The following is a 16,342-nucleotide window of genomic DNA, read 5'->3' on the forward strand; positions in this document are numbered from 1 at the left end:
ATGTAGGAAGAAATGTAAAATATGACATGTATTTTGATTCATGAGCCCAAAGATGGATTTACATTTTTCTTTGTTTTTTTTTAAACTTTTTTTTAAATTTTTTATTTTTTTAATTTTTATTTATTCATTTTAGATAGGAGAGAGAGAGACAGAGAGAGAGAGAGAGGAGAGAGAGACAGGGGGGAGGAGCTGGAAGCATCAACTCCCATATGTGCCTTGGCTAGGCAAGCCCAGGGTTTCGAACAGGCAACCTCAGCATTCCAGGTCGATGCTTTATCCACTGCGCCACCACAGGTCAGGCCATTTTTATTTGTTTTTTAAATCAACTAAACAGTTAGGAAAGGTGAACCTCCTAATTTAATTAATCTATTATTTCATTTAGATATATCACAATTGTACAGTATATTTTATTGCCATTCATCTTTGTATCAAGCTTTTGTTTGTTTATTTATTTACTTATTAAGAAGTTAAATTTAATGAGTGACATATATCAATAAGAATACGTAAGTTTCAGATGAACATCTCCGTTGCATTTAAACTGTTGATTGCGTTATGTGGCCATCACTCCTTGTTCTTTTAAATGGATTTAAAAGTTATTTTTACTCCCTTCTTCAACCCCCCCTGCCCCCTAGTTGTTAGAAATGCCCCCCTGTGTGATGGGTTTTACCATGGAATCAGGCTCACAAGCCATCTTTCTAACTGCTTTTTGATGTCTTCAACTGAACATGGATTAAAAAGAACTCAGTCCTAAATTATATTCTGTTGCTTTCTTACTTTGGCATATTCCAGAAGACAAGAATTCCAGTGAAATCATTTATTTGGGCAGTGATCCCCGGAAACACTAGCAGAGTGGTGGGAATGAGACAGAGGAGGGAAGTAGCTCGTACAGGGAACGCTAATAATCAGATTCATGGGTTGCTATCTGGGACATAGGACAGATGGGTCACAATTGTCCCATATGCCCAGTGAAAGGGTGGAATGTTGTCTTTTTCCAGTGCTGAGTAGGAAGACTTGTCTTTGGCTGAGGGAGTGATCTGGGGTATGACCTCCCGGTCACTTCTGACCTGCCTGGGGTGGGCAGGGAGAGAGCCCTCCATGGGGAGTCATAGACCACTGCTTACAGTGTGATGCCAAGAACTTTCCCTGGTATGTCAGCAGGAGGTGACTGGCCATGGTCTTGATACTGTCAGCTGTTATAATCTCTCAAATTCTATTTGTTCCATATTTAAGATGTTTCCTAATAAATCATTTGACATGTCCAGTTCTTTTTTAATTTTCTCTTGAGTTTGTGAATTGGAAAAAAAGTAAAACAGGTGTATCTTTCTTAATCCCTGATATGATTATCATACTTGCATGCCTTTTCTTGAATTTCTCCTTTAGCCAATTTCCAGTTATTCCCCTCCAAATTCTGTAATTTTTGTGGGATTGTTTGGAGCTTCTCTGAGCCTATTACTATGTGCCTGAGATGCATGTCCGCGCCCTCCAGGGTCCCCAGAGTTGGATGAGTGTGCTGTTCCTATATTATTTTGTTTTGCCTTTGCTTCCTCAGATACTAACTTATTTAATGGAAGAAGGTTCTCTTTATCAACTCTTGTAGGATGGGCCTCAGGGTGTTCTTTATTTTACCCCGTGTCTCAGCTGCTGGGTGAATGGAGTGTGGGCGCTGCACTGACAGTGCCCGAGCAGAAGGTCAGGAGAATCTCCTTGCCTAGAGTAGCAGACACACAGAATCCTAATAAATATTTTGAACTTTAAAGTGAAGTCATTCTGTTTCTTTTTGTCTGAAATGGGTTTTTTAAATCTTTATTGAGGAGTAATTGGGAAAAATTGAAAATATAATTGTATATATTTAATTTTTTTAATTTATTCATTTTAGAGAGGAGAGGGAGAGACAGAGAGAGAGAGAGAGAGAGAGAGAAGGGGGGAGGAGCTGGAAGCATCAACTCCCATATGTGCCTTGACCAGGCAAGCCCAGAGTTTCGAACTGGCGACCTCAGCATTTTCAGGTCGACGCTTTATCCACTGCGCCACCACAGGTCAGGCCTAATTGTATATATTTAAAAGGTACCATATAATGATTTGATGGACATAGATTTTGTGGGATGATTACTAAGATCAGGGTGATTCACACACCCATCACTTCTCATAGTTAACTGTTTGTTGCTAGAAGAATGCTTAGCTTCTATTCTCAACAAATTTCAAGTATACTCTACAATTCATGTTATTCGCTATAGTTACCATGTTGTACACTAGATCCTGAGAACTTGTTCTTCTTGTTATTGAAAATTTGAATCCTCTGACCTTCATTGCTCCATGTCCCCTTCCTCCCAGCCTCTGGCAACTACCATTCTATACTCTGTTTCTACGAAATCAGCTTTTTAAATTTTATTTATTTATTTATTTATTTATTATTTTGGTCTTTCTCTGCCTGGCTTATTTCACTTAGCATAATGTCCTGCAGGTTTACCCCTGTTTTTGCGAATGGCAGGGTTTCTTTATTTTTTGGTGGCCAAATAATATTCTATTGTATGTGTGTGTGTGTGTGATATTCTGTATTTTAATAAGATTGAAATCCCGTTTGCACTTTTATTGGGCTCGAAAGAACTGGCGTATCTTTGAACTTTCCTGACATTTGCCTTGGAGAAGCCTGGAATAAATGTTTCCAGTTTGAAGCCATCAGTGCCTTGGTGCCAGTCTGGTTTTTTTTTTTTTTCCCATCGATTTACTTCTACTTCCACAGTTGCTAGAACAATGAAAAATGGAATTAGGTATGATGTTATCATTTAAAAAAATATGGAGTGATTATAAATTATTGACATAGGTCTTCTGTGACCAATAAATTGGCCCTGAGGGAAATTGTTAAAGAGGAATTTTTAATAAACGAGAGCATATTTGGAGAAAGAACGTGATATTGACAGGCTGGTTGGCAGGGTCATTCATTATTAAGAGCACAGGTTCTGGGATCAGAGTGCTGGGTTTAAGTCTTGGGTCTGCTGCTGAGACTTGTAAATTATTGAATGTCTCCATGCCTCAGTTTCCTTATCTGTGATCTAGGGGTGTTCATAGTGCCCACCTTCTAGAATGGTTGTGAGAGTAAATGAGGGGTGCAGGTCAAATGCTTGGAATAACATGGCCTGTGGTAAGCACTCACTAGACCAGGGGTCCCCAAACTTTTTACACAGGGGGCCAATTCACTGTCCCTCAGACCGTTGGAGGGCCGGACTATAAAGAAAACTATGAACAAATCCCTATGCACACTGCACATATCTTAAAGTAAAAAAAAAACTAGAACGGGAACAAATACAATATTTAAAATAAAGAACAAGTAAATTTAAATCAACAAACTGACCAGTATTTCAATGGGAACTATGCTTCTCTCACTGACCACCAAAGAGGTGCCCCTTCCGGAAGTGCGGTGGGGGCCGGATAAATGGCCTCAGGGGGCCGCATGCGGCCCGCGGGCCGTAGTTTGGGGACCCCTGCACTAGACAATAGTCATTATTGTTTGTGGGTAGTCTAACATGTGAAAGGGTAGTGCTCATTTGAGTGTACAGATTGTATTGTGTTTAAGAATCAGGTGCATTTTTCAATAGTCACAATAGAGAAGGTCATTTATGCTGCGTTTACTTATAGCTCCTTCTCCCTCCCTCTCTCTCTATTTGTTCCCTGGGTGGCTGCTTTGGTTACTAGTAAGCACTAGGATTTTTCTAGCAGCCAGGCCCAAGCAGCTGAGGAGTATGAACGGGAAGGAACGTAAACCTAGCATGCAAAGACAGGGATCCTAGAGGAACAGAACTCTCAACAGTGATGCCTCGTACAGGTGGGAAGCAAGGATGCTTTGAACTGTAATTGCTTTTATTCATGGCTTCTCTGTGGCCCAGCGGGATAGGACTTACCTGTATAATATTTCCCCTGCCTTCCCCTAGGCTCCTCCCAAGGCTCTATAAATGCACACACACCAAGAATTGTTTTATTAGCCCTGGCTGGTTGGCTCAGTGGTAGAGCATTGGCCTGGCATGCGGGGGACCCGGGTTCGATTCCCGGCCAGGGCACATAGGAGAAGCGCCCATTTGCTTCTCCACCCCCACCCCCTCCTTCCTCTCTGTCTCTCTCTTCCCCTCCCGCAGCCAAGGCTCCATTGGAGCAAAGATGGCCCGGGCGCAGGGGATGGCTCCTTGGCCTCTGCCCCAGGCACTAGAGTGGCTCTGGTCGTGGCAGAGCGACGCCCCAGAGGGGCAGAACATCGCCCCCTGGTGGGAAGAGCGTCGCCCCTGGTGGGCGTGCCAGGTGGATCCCGGTTGGGTGCATGCGGGAGTCTGTCTGACTGTCTCTCCCCGTTTCCAGCTTCAGAAAAATACAAAAAAAAAAAAAAAAAAAAAGAATTGTTTGATTACATTATCAGCTTAGGTGAGGTAGGTGGGAATTTTTTGTGAACTCAGTATTTAATTGCACCAATTGAACTGTAAACACATCTTAATAACTCAGTGGAATAGGTCACATGATCTCCTGAATTTAAATAGAGGCTGCTAAATAAAAACCACTAAAGAGTGTATCTCAGTGGTGCTCTACTCCATAATGTCTACTATTTATTTTGATTTACCAAACACCTGTGAAGGGCTTACTGAGTGGCAGCCACTCTTCTAAGTGCTTTAAAATATTAAGTCATCTACTCTCCAATCTCCTCTAAGATAAGTGTGATTATCTTAAGTAATCTTCAGGGAAGTTATGTGATCGTGCCAAACATTGTAGAGCCAGGAGGTGGAGGGACTGGGATTCAAACTCAGACAGCCTGACTCCAGGAGTGTGTGTTGCTCACCACTCTGCTCTGGCACCTGCTCTTGGTTAGGAAATCATCGGTAGACTAGACTGACGTGTCAAGAATTAAAATGGAAATGTTGCACTATGGTTGAAGTCTGCTTCAGGGACATTCCGATTTGTTCTGTAGAACGCATACATTTCAGGTAGCCTTTATCATACATTTATTATTTGCCAAGTTGTACTTGGCAATATTCCAATAAAATATTGTTTAAAACATTTCATTAATTTTCAGTTTTATCATCATTCAACACTTTTAAAATTAGTATTCTGGAATCGTTATACTGTTAAGGTAATTGCCACAAGAAGCAGCAATATGGTGGGTTCATTTATTTCCTTTTCCTCTTCCAGAGACTTGATGCTGCTTTATCAAACCACTGATTGTATTATTATTAGCTGAAAAAATAATAATGCTAATAAGCAGAGCAGACAATAATGTCCAGAGACACTTTATGAATTAAAAATAAAAAGTTATAGCCTTGGCCGGTTGGCTCAGCGGTAGAGCGTCAGCCTAGCATGCGGAGGACCCGGGTTCGATTCCCGGCCAGGGCACATAGGAGAAGCGCCCATTTGCTTCTCCACCCCTCCGCCGCGCTTTCCTCTCTGTCTCTCTCTTCCCCTCCCGCAGCCAAGGCTCCATTGGAGCAAAGATGGCCCGGGCGCTGGGCATGGCTCTGTGGCCTCTGCCTCAGGCGCTAGAGTGGCTCTGGTCGCAATATGGCGACGCCCAGGATGGGCAGAGCATCGCCCCCTGGGGGGCAGAGCACCACCCCTGGTGGGTGTGCCGGGTGGATCCCGGTCGGGCGCATGCAGGAGTCTGTCTGACTGTCTCTCCCTGTTTCCAGCTTCAGAAAAATGAAAAAAAAAAAAAAAGTTATATGCATTACCAGGTGGTGGCACAAGGGATAAAATATCAGACTGGGACATAGAAGACCCAGGTTTGAAACCCTGAGGTCACTGGCTTGAGTGTGGGATCATAGACATAACCCCATGGTCACTGGCTTGAGCCCAAGGTCACTGGCTTGAGCAAGGGATCACTTGCTTTGCTGTAGCCCCCCAGTCAAAGCACCTATGAGAAAGCAATCAATGAACAACTAAGGTGCCGCAATATAGAATTAATGCTTCTCATCTCTCTCCTTTCCTGTCTGTCTGTCCCTGTCTGTCCCTCTCTCTGACTCTCTCTGTCTCTGTCAAAATAAATAAATAAAGATAAATAAATAAACAAACATATAGTTATAGAGTTTCTAGAAAAGATAAAAAAAATAGTCCCAAGTTAATAACATTTATAGTCTCATATAATTTTGACATTATACTGTCTTTGAATTTACTGACACTACAGGAAATGTATGGATGGGGAAAGAACACCTTATATAGTATATATAGTTAGGGTATGGCTAGTTTTTACTTTGTCCCTGGCATTAAACGCTTGGCTTAGCCGAGATTGAAAGTCTGAATATAGATGCATAATGCCGCGTGGTTGTGGAGTCGTCAGAGTCTAGTTTGTGGATTCCCCAGCAGTACAAACAACAGAAAGGGAGCTGTCTGCTGATTGATTTTGTCCATGGAAGCCCTTGCTGCTCTATTGACTGGTCTTTCCAAATCACTTTTTGTCATTTTCTCTACGTTCTTTCCTTATCTTGTTAAAGTCTTCGTTCTTACAAGTGTGGGTCTGTAAACAATGGGTTTCTTTCTCCATGTTTTTTATTTGTCTAGTTTTTTTATTTAAATATTTGATAGCCGTGTCTTTGTGTATATTATATTCCACACTTCCGACTGGAAGGAGGTGTGAGAGGGAGTTCAGAATGGTCAGAGGTCTTCCTTCAACATGGTTTTCTGAGCAGGATGGTGGGCTATGTCTTCATGTATTTAACACAAATCAATTTGTGAATAATTTTAAAAATTAGGAAAATTATTTGCCAATGGGACCATGTGATGGCTATTTATTGTTACAGAACAAACTATTTCTAAATATAGTTGCTTAAAACAACAACAGTGTGTGTGGGTTTGCCAGCAGTTCCTGTGCTGGTTCCCCCGGGCTCAGTCACTGCGTGTGTTCAGCTGCATACCGGCTCTGCCGGGAGGTCCCGGGTGGCCTCACAGGTTGGGCGGTGGGTGTGGACTCAGCCGGGGCCCTCGGCTCCCCTCCGGGCAGCCCTCTGCCTACATGACTGAGTTGGAGCAGCATTCCAGGATTTGAAGCAGAACTTGAAGCTGCACATCCATTACGGGCTAGCCATGGTCCTCACTTAACATCCCTCCCGCCACCTTCTGTTGGTCAAAGTAAGTCAGCCCCGCCCAGATCCATGGGTGGGCCAAGAAGTACATTTACCTCTAGATGTGAGAATTTGTGGTCAGAGTCAGTGAACACAATAGAACAGGGGTCCCCAAACTTTTTACACAGGGGGCCAGTTCACTGTCCCTCAGACCGTTGGAGAGCCGGACTATAAAAAAAACTATGAACAAATCCCTATGCACACTGCACATATCTTATTTTAAAGTAAAAAAAACAAAATGGGAACAAATACAATATTTAAAATAAAAAACAAGTAAATTTAAATCAAGAAACTGACCAGTATTTCAATGGGAACTATGGGCCTGCTTTTGGCTAATGAGATGGTCAATGTGCTCCTCTCACTGACCACCAATGAAAGAGGTGCCCCTTCCGGAAGTGCAGCGGGGGTCAGATAAATGGCCTCAGGGGGCCGCATGTGGCCCGCGGGCCGTAGTTTGGGGACCCCTGCAATAGAACACTGTCACCAGTCAGAAATAAGCACAAGCCCCTAAAGTGGCTTTAGAAGTCAAGAGCTGTGATATGATATATTAAAAAAAAAGTCTATTTTAAATACCTCAAGTTGGCATTTCAGCCTGAAATCTTCTCAGGATGAAGGGTAGCAGACTGGACCCAGTCAGGAGCTAGGAATGACACAGTGGGCTATGTGGGGAAGTTTAATAAGGAGTGGTTAGCTATGGTAAGAAAGAAGCTGTGATATAAGGGAATGGTGCGTGCTATCTTTGGGCTGAGGGAGAGCACACAGGAAGGACAGACTTGGAAGACTTCATTGTGGAAGGTGTGGTTCAGGCCACCGGCCTGCAGAGGGAGAGGCGAGGTGCAGGCCGTCGCTGGGGTGGAGCTGCTGGACTAACAGGCAGCAGACGGCGGCACAGGTGGGGAGCAGGGCTCAGCACCCCATGGCGAGGGCATGGAGCAGCAGGGTACAGGGAGGGAGGAGTGGGGGTGAGTCCAGGCACCACACAAGCCTGAGGCCTTGCAGGGGTGCGGGCGATGCAGGGACTCTGGTTTCTGTGTTCAGGGGACTGCTGAAAGGTGGTCAGCAGCCTGAGGCTACGGGATTACAGGGGGGCAGCGATCTGGGCCTCTGTCTGGGCAGATTCCACTGGACAGTTTCATGTCCATACTGCCTACCATTGGCTCATGCTAGAAGTGTCAGGAAAGCTCTGCCTCCAGGTGCAGGTGGCAAGGTCCTTCTGGTCCCCTCGACAGAAAAGGGTTAGCACTCTGCTCACGTTAAAGGAGAAATGCTTAAAGGAATTGCCTTGTTTATTGAAGGGTACATTAGGGCTGGGGAGCATTCAATTGATAACTGGCACTCTGAGTAACTCCAGGGCTGACCCAGCACACCCGACGGGCACTAGTGGCGTACAGACCTCCACTGCTATGGTGTGGGCAGTGCCTTTATTTCTTCCACACGATAGGGACATATTTCTCTGTGCCCTCAGCATTGGTGCATACCCAGGTCGTTTTGAATTGTTATAATGAAATTATCCCTCAGTTCAATTCTGAATAGACTCAGCATACTTAGGGGAGAGCGGGAGCTATGGTTTCTTTGGGTTGAAATTTATGTTGAGATACTGGGAGACCTGGAATTTTTCTCTTGGCATATTGTAAAACCATTGGGTACATCTCAGCCTGGCAGTCACTTAATGGAAGTGCTTTTTTTTTTTTTTTCATTCTGCAGAATGACACTGGAGGGTGGGAGGGAAGGAAGGGGAAGAGGGACGTGTGTACAGGGACGTGTGTGTTTACCATCTTACCTGTCCCTTTTGTAGAATCCCAGCACTCACTTGTCAGGAGTAGATGACTTGTGTCACTTTCCTTACGGGGCTTGTAGGAACCCTCATCAGGTGCGTATAGAAAGTCCCCAGGAACTGTGCAGAAAGCCATGGGAAGAGCAGGACCTCTCAGTGCTACAGTGCTGGAGGGAAAGGCCGGAGGACCTGGGTGGGCGCCGACACTTTCCTTGGGCCCTGGTATGATTACTGTGTACCCCCGAAGCGTTATACAAATTGACCCGTGTTTTCCTCCCTTGTAGACATTATGACAGAACTTGCTTGGAAGTGAGTCTGGCTGATAAAATGGTGACAGGTCAAAAGTGAAGAAGAAAAGAGATACCAGTGATGAGGGTGACCAGGGAAAGGAAAGAGTAGGGGACGTCAGAGGATTTAGACAGTGAGCAAATATGGAAGCCAAATCACCATCTCAGAGGCAAAGGAAATAAACGTGTTAGTTATTTTGTAGTGCTGCATTCAGCTTGCCTTAATCTTATGAAGGTCCAGTGCAAGTTTGAATAGGAATGGTGAGAACAGACATCTTGTCTTATTCACGATCTTAGGAGATCTTAGGGAAATAAAAGTTGAAAACAAAATCTCCTGCTAACCCAGACAAACTCTCCACAAAAGTAGAAGAGAAAGAAACCATTAGCGAGAAGTGGCTGTCATGTACTAAATACATTTTTGTTTGCTTGTCTCAATCGTTTCCTTTGTTTTATTTTAGCATTGTGAATTCCCATTTTTGTTTAGGCCCTCAGTCCCTTCTGTTATTTCTTATTGTTGTACTAAATTTGAAATAACTGTATGGAATTCTTGGACCTTTCTCTTGGGAATGACCTGTGTTCTCATTCAGAGAGTGAACTCATTCACAAAGCTGGTCAGTTTATACTTTTTATAAATTTGAGAAAGGAGAGGAAACTTTTTAAGATATCTCTGTAGTTATCAATTTCAAACCACTGAACCTTTCAATGTTGGTGCAGTAGATTAAGGTGACAATTTCTAAATGCGGTAAATAAAGCCAAGTACAATTCTCATTTCATTTTTTTCTGTTTTTCTTTTGCCCTTTCTCCCATTTAAGCTGCCAACATCTGAGAAAAGGGAAGGAGTATAAATTACTTCAGTAAATATGGTATTCTGGGCCTTATATTTAGAAATTGTGTTTCATTCGGCTTTCCTTATAACACAGAGTCATTCTCTGTTGCATGAGAAAGGAAACTAAAATACAAAGAAAATAGTCTCGCAAGGTCAAGGTCTCATTTCACTCAGCCACACCGGGTTTTTTGCTAAATTGATTTATTCTCTCTGTATAGAACTGGCATCCCTGGACTCCGCTGATAGTGGTTAGTTCCTAAGCTTAGGGACACAATAAATTTGGATCTGAATAAGATGCTTTGTTTCTTTGTTTTGAAAAATATGTAGTTATTATACTTAAAGAGAGAAAAGGGGATTCTTTTTATAAATGTTCAGATTGTTAAGATTAATTTTAGCAGTGTTGGGAATTGGGAATATGGAAATTTTCAAGGAAGAAGCTTCTATAGAAAATAGAAGCCACCTGCCTTGCAGTTCAGAGACTTGAGGAAGAGAAGAGAAGTTGAGATGGACCCTTTAGCCCCTTACCTACAGGAGGAGGGAAATGAGCAACTTAGCACAGGTAAAGTGGTAGTAGAAATGAACCCTCATTCCTTAACTTTTACCCAGAAATCTAGGAGTCAGGTATAGGACAATTGCTTTTTTTGAAACAAACAAACAAACAAACAAACATACCTTGGTTTTTAGTAAGGTTAGTAGAGATAATAACCAATTATGGCAAACAAGAATGTTAACAAAACAAAATAGCAAAGAACACAAGTTTCTTGTCATGTTTCTTACAGACAACAAAGAGCAGTTGTAATAAAATATGGCTTAAAATTTCTCCTCTCTTGCAGTAGAGCGTCAGCCTGGTGTGTGGAAGTTCCGGGTTTGATTCCTGGCCAGGGCACACAGGAGAAGCGCCCATCTGCTTCTCCACCCCTCCCCCTCTCCTTTCTCTCTATCTCTCTCTTCCCCTCCTGCAGCCAAGGCTTCATTGGAGCAAAGTTGGCCCGGGCACTGAGGATGGCTCCATGGCCTCCGCCTCAGGCACTGAGGCTGCAATGAATGGCTCTGGCTGCAATGGAGTAATGCCCCAGATGGAAGAACATTGCCCCTTGGTGGGCATGCGGGTTGGATCCTGGTCGGGCACATGTGGGAGTCTGTCTGACTGCCTCCCTGCTTCTAACTTCAGAAAAATACACAACCCCCTCTCCCCAAAAATCTCCTCTCTTGCTCTTGGGAATCTTTTCTTCTTTATTTCTCCTATACTTGTTTTATGCCACACTCTGATTTTAGGGAAAATACTATAAAGATGCTTCACATCTAGCCTTGGATTTGGTGTTATATCATGCTATTGATTTTTAGCTCATTGTCCACCAGACAGTCATTATCAAACATACTCTGGCCATAGGTTCTCCATGTTTTAATCCCTCCGTCTCATTTTCTCCTTATCAATTTCCCAGGAATCTCCAGTGTTTAACAGAAAATAAGAGATCACTAATTTTGAGATGCAGATATTGGCCTCGTAAAGATTCACTGGGTGAAGGAAGCTTCTTTGTACCCCTGATATCACACTGAATATGAGATTTCTTTGTTGGGGGTTAGCAAATGGTCTGCTTATCGGGAGTAGGTAGACAGAGTGAATCATTCATGACAAAGCTTTCAGAGGCCACGGCCAAAGGTTTTTCATATATTCAGTTACAGAAGTATGGAACATCCATTTATAAGATGAAAGAAAAATGCATGTTTTCTTTGTTAGCCACAGAAGAGTGCAGATTTAGGATCTATTTGTCCAGTGTTTTATGAGGAAATACAGTGAGGATTCAGCCTAAGACATCTACAAATAAAAAGAATGAATTCTAAAAAAATGATCTTGAAATATGTGCTAGCTATCTTTTAGAATAAAAAATCCTTTATTTTGTTTAAAAATCCTAAATAAAAAAACAGGTTCCATCACCTGCCAAGATAGAAATAAAATATTGTTGATATGCTCAGGGATTTGTTTTTGAGTAGAAAGCTATCTAATTTTGAACATAATGGTGAGTCTATCCTCAATGTCTAGTTCATCCTGAAAAAAATGAATTTAACCTTTGTTTTAAAACTGTGTGTATATTTGTCATTAAGATGTTTTAAACATTAATCAATGGACACAGCATTCCAGAACAGGAATGGACAATATCTTACAAACCTCTCTCTCTTATGGAGATGATGTCATTCAGACTCTTCGAAGCTGAAATAGCTGCTTGATGCCACAAAACAGTTCAATGCTAACTCATGAGATACACGTTTTCTTTTAAATGACTATTTTTTCCTTCATAACACTCATTAACTCTTATTTATTTACTTACATATTAGTTAGAATGTAAGCTCTTTGAGACCAGGGATTTTTTGGTGTGTTTTGTTCACTGCTCTGTCCCCAACACCAGCAGTAGGGCCTGGCACAGTGTAGGTGGTCAATACCTATTTGTCGAATAAATGAAAATATGACCGGGGAACAATACAAGCTGTAGCGATGTTAGAATTCATTGTCAGGCCATCTGTGTTTGCTGGCATGGGTGAGAGGCTTCACCCTATCGGTCGAACTTGACCTACATGCTAAAGGATAGCATTGCTTGGGGATGGAGGGCGTATTCATGCTACATAAGGGTTGCCGTGAGCCAGGAGCAAAAATCAGGAGGGAGGCTGGCATGGGGACAGGGTGAGAGTAGGCTGCCGCTAGTGTTTTGCAATCACACATACTTTTCTCAAACCGGGCTGCTGGAAAGGGAGCCAGGCACCACAGTTCCCACGATGAACCTTTTTCACCGAGACTGGAAAATGTTCTTGGCCTATTTGGCTTTGACTTCAATAGGCCAAAGGTTAAATATTTGTTTGTCCATTCCGACCCGCTCGGGATTCAGGAATAGAACAGTGCCATCTTCACTATTGTCTGCTGCCTGATTTTTTTAAAAAAAATTATTTATTTTTATTTAATTAATTGTGTTTACATAGATTCTAGGGTCACCCCAAAGGCACCCCCCTCCCCCTATCCCCCTGAACATCTCCCTTGCCCCCCTCCCTACAGCGCCCTCCCCCCTTCCCTTCAGGTTTATCCCATCCTATCATCCCCTTTCCCTCTGTCCTCTTTTCCTCTGGATTTAATCTAACCCACTGATTGTCGCAATCCACACGGAAGGTCACAGATTTCTCTACATAGTAATGCCACTCTGCATTTGTATGCACTTAGTTTTCATGGCACTTGCACATATATTATCTCATGAATAGATTCTTCATAAATTGCAGCGTGACATCAAATGATCTAAAATCAATTGTGCCGGCTGGACAATGTCCATGGATCCTAGTGGGGAGATGAAAATGGAATGGAATTTGACTTTTCACTCTCCAGGTAAAATTCTTTTCTATGTAAAACACTTACCTAGCTTAAAGAAGTTTTGCATTAATCAATGAAATAATAGGTCAGTTTTAGCTTTAAGAGTCATCTACCATTTCTTTATGAAAAGTGTATTAGTAACTTTTCCAACTAGAGTGTGTCACCATGCTACTTCCTAAAATGTTACTCAGGGGTCTGAATCACGCCTCTGTCTCCCTACTCCATAGGAAGCAGGTGACCCAATGGGAAGGTTTGGCATCTGGAAACCAGTCCTGACCCACCGCGACCTAAGGAACTAATGAGGCTATTCTGATGGATCCTACGTCCAGTTCATTTATGGTTTAACTAAAACCTTTACAGAGAATATACAGTCATTGCAAAAATTGGGACTCGACTTAACCTTTCATGTATTCATATGTGTTTTATACTTTAAGATGCTTTATATTTAAAATAACTTTAATCACTGAGTTCATTGGTGTTAAGTCACAGAGATACACGTCTTTATGCAACAGGAGAGAAATGTGGTGCTTTTAGAGAAATGTCCCAACTGCCTCGTATAAATACGTTGCCATCATTTTTTTCTAAAGTAAGTGCAGAAAACGATATTTAATGCATAAATAGCTTTCCTGTGAGCCTTTCTGCAAGAAGGATGACTTGAGCGCTCACCAGTGAGAATACACAGAGAATATTGCAACTAGAACAAGATCAGGATGCTTGAGGAAATTTGAATTTCAAATAAACAGCAGCGTTATTCAGCTTGTGCCCCAAATATTGTATTTGTTTGTATAAACATGTCTCAAATGTTGCAGTTGTTTAGTAATTGGCGTTTAACTGGTGTTCTGGCTTTTGACTGGCTACGGCCACCAGCCCTAGATGGCAGCCTAGACCCAGGCAAACTCTAGAATTTGTGATTTAGGTGTGGTCAGTTTCTTTCAGTGGCATAGTATATTATCCCATGGCTCTTGAATGTGTCATCTAACTCTCTTTTCTCTCTGTAAGACCTTTGTGTTTAGGGCAAACTTAAATCTGTTTAGACAGCAAATCTTTTAAATTGTCTCTTTAATGGCAGCAGGCGTCTGTGAGCTGAGAGTATTTCTGTGGTGCTGGCCACAGGACCTGAGAGGTTAGGCTTTAGGAGACTGTTAACATCCAGTTTGGTGTTACCCATTGGATATCCCTAGTTGTGGCTCTCACAGGCATGAATTAATGTATTCCAAATGGAACAAGTTTTTCTCCTCCGCCTGCTCCCCCTGTATCTACGTTAATGATGCTGATATGCATTCCATCACCAGGCCAGAGGCTCAGGAGCCTAAAGATGAGGGCACTTCCCCTTCCCTTGTCCTCCTCCCCATGGACCATCAGTCCCATTCCCTTGACCAGCACATTAGTGGAGGCTCATTCTTCTGTCCCTTTTTCACCTCAGTCCCTCCATTCCTCCATAGTGCAGAACCCCACAGGGCTGATCAGAAGTCCCTTTAACTTCTATGGCTCCCATGGGACCAGACCATATTCTATCAGTGCCCTTGACTACTTATAATAATAGAGTCTAATAAAAAAATTATAGCACGGATGGATCTTGCAAGTACACGCGTCATTTCGCCTTGAGTCCTCTCTGCTAAGCTCTGCTCATTTCACCAGTATCTGACTATCATATTGTTCACTCTTTCCCAGAAAATGCACCCAAGGACTTATTCCCCTGAGTCCTCCCAACTTCCCACACTTTTAATTTTTATTAATTCCCATCCCAATAGTGGTTCTTTTTTTGAGCCATTTCTTTCATTTATTTTTTTCTTATTCAGTGAGAAGAGGGGAGGCAGAGACAGACTCCAGCATGCATCTTGACTGGGATCCACCTGGCAAGCCCACTAGGGGTGATGCTCTGTCCATCTGGGGTTTTCTGTTGCTCAGCAACTGAGCTCTTCTTAGCGTCTGAGGTGGAGGCCATGGAGCCATCCTCAGCGTGTGGGGCCAACTCACTCCAACAGAGCCATGGCTGAAGGAGGGGAAGAAAGAGAGAGAGAGAGAGAGAGAGAGAGAGAGAGAGAGAAAGAGAGAAGCAAGAGGAGGAGGGGTAGAGAAGCAGATGGGCACTTCTCCTGTGTGCCCTGACTGGGAATTGAACCCGGGACATCCACACTCTGGGCCAGTGCTCTACCACTGAGCCCACTGCCTAGGGCCTGAGCCATATTTCAGGAACATTTTACTCGCCTCACCAACCATAACCATGCCCTGACAGGCACGCACACACATAGGTGCACGTGCTCTGTATGTGCTTTAGCTATCCTAGTTTGCTAAACGCTCTGCATTGAATCATTCCAAGATATGGCATAATTTACTTTTCAGCTTAAATTAACTGTAGTTATAGGCATGTAGACTTAATTGTGTCATTTCAGGTCAGATTATTATCCTCATAAATTCATAGGGGCTTTTGTCTCCTTAATTGAGCAAATAGTGGGTCTTGTATTCTCACAGATGGTATATATTCTTTCAAAATTTACACTTTTGTTTCTTTTTCAGTTAACAATAATAAGTTAGTTCTCTTTCTCCTTTTTATTTTTAAAGCCCGTCTAAGGAGATGAAAGTTTGATAGCCATAATTGGAGAACTAAATGTACTTTCTAATAGACTTTGAATTAATACTTTGCAGTGGGATACGAACATCCCTTTTCTATCTTTACTTAGTGGAGCAAATATTAGTGGGTGAATTATTTCAATCGGAGAAATGTGTCTCCAAACATTTAGCCTTCATTTTGACCCAAACTTCTCAAGATTCTTTTATAAGTATTTTCTAACATTTGCTGAGGATTTTTAAAAAATTATTGAATTTATGGGGGTGCCATTGGTTGTAGAGGCCCTGAATAGGAACATAGAACAGGAACAGAGTTCCGTGCCCTGAGGCAAAAGCCACAGTGGCTTTATTGACAAAAGTACTGAATGCAGTAACATGATGAACGTAGCACAATAGGGATAGAATTATAGAATTAACAATACTGATTAATCAATAGGTGGGGACATTTGA

General features: G+C 42.6%; 1 protein-coding gene across 5 annotated transcripts in view; it reads left to right on the forward strand.

Moving 5' to 3' along the window:
• Positions 1-16,342, forward strand: part of NEK10 (NIMA related kinase 10) — a 205,801-nt gene that overhangs the window by 105,093 nt on the left and 84,366 nt on the right. The gene's annotated exons all lie outside the window — the stretch shown is intronic.

This window comes from Saccopteryx leptura, chromosome 10 (genome assembly GCF_036850995.1).
Source record: "Saccopteryx leptura isolate mSacLep1 chromosome 10, mSacLep1_pri_phased_curated, whole genome shotgun sequence".
NCBI classification, from domain to species: domain Eukaryota; kingdom Metazoa; phylum Chordata; class Mammalia; order Chiroptera; family Emballonuridae; genus Saccopteryx; species Saccopteryx leptura.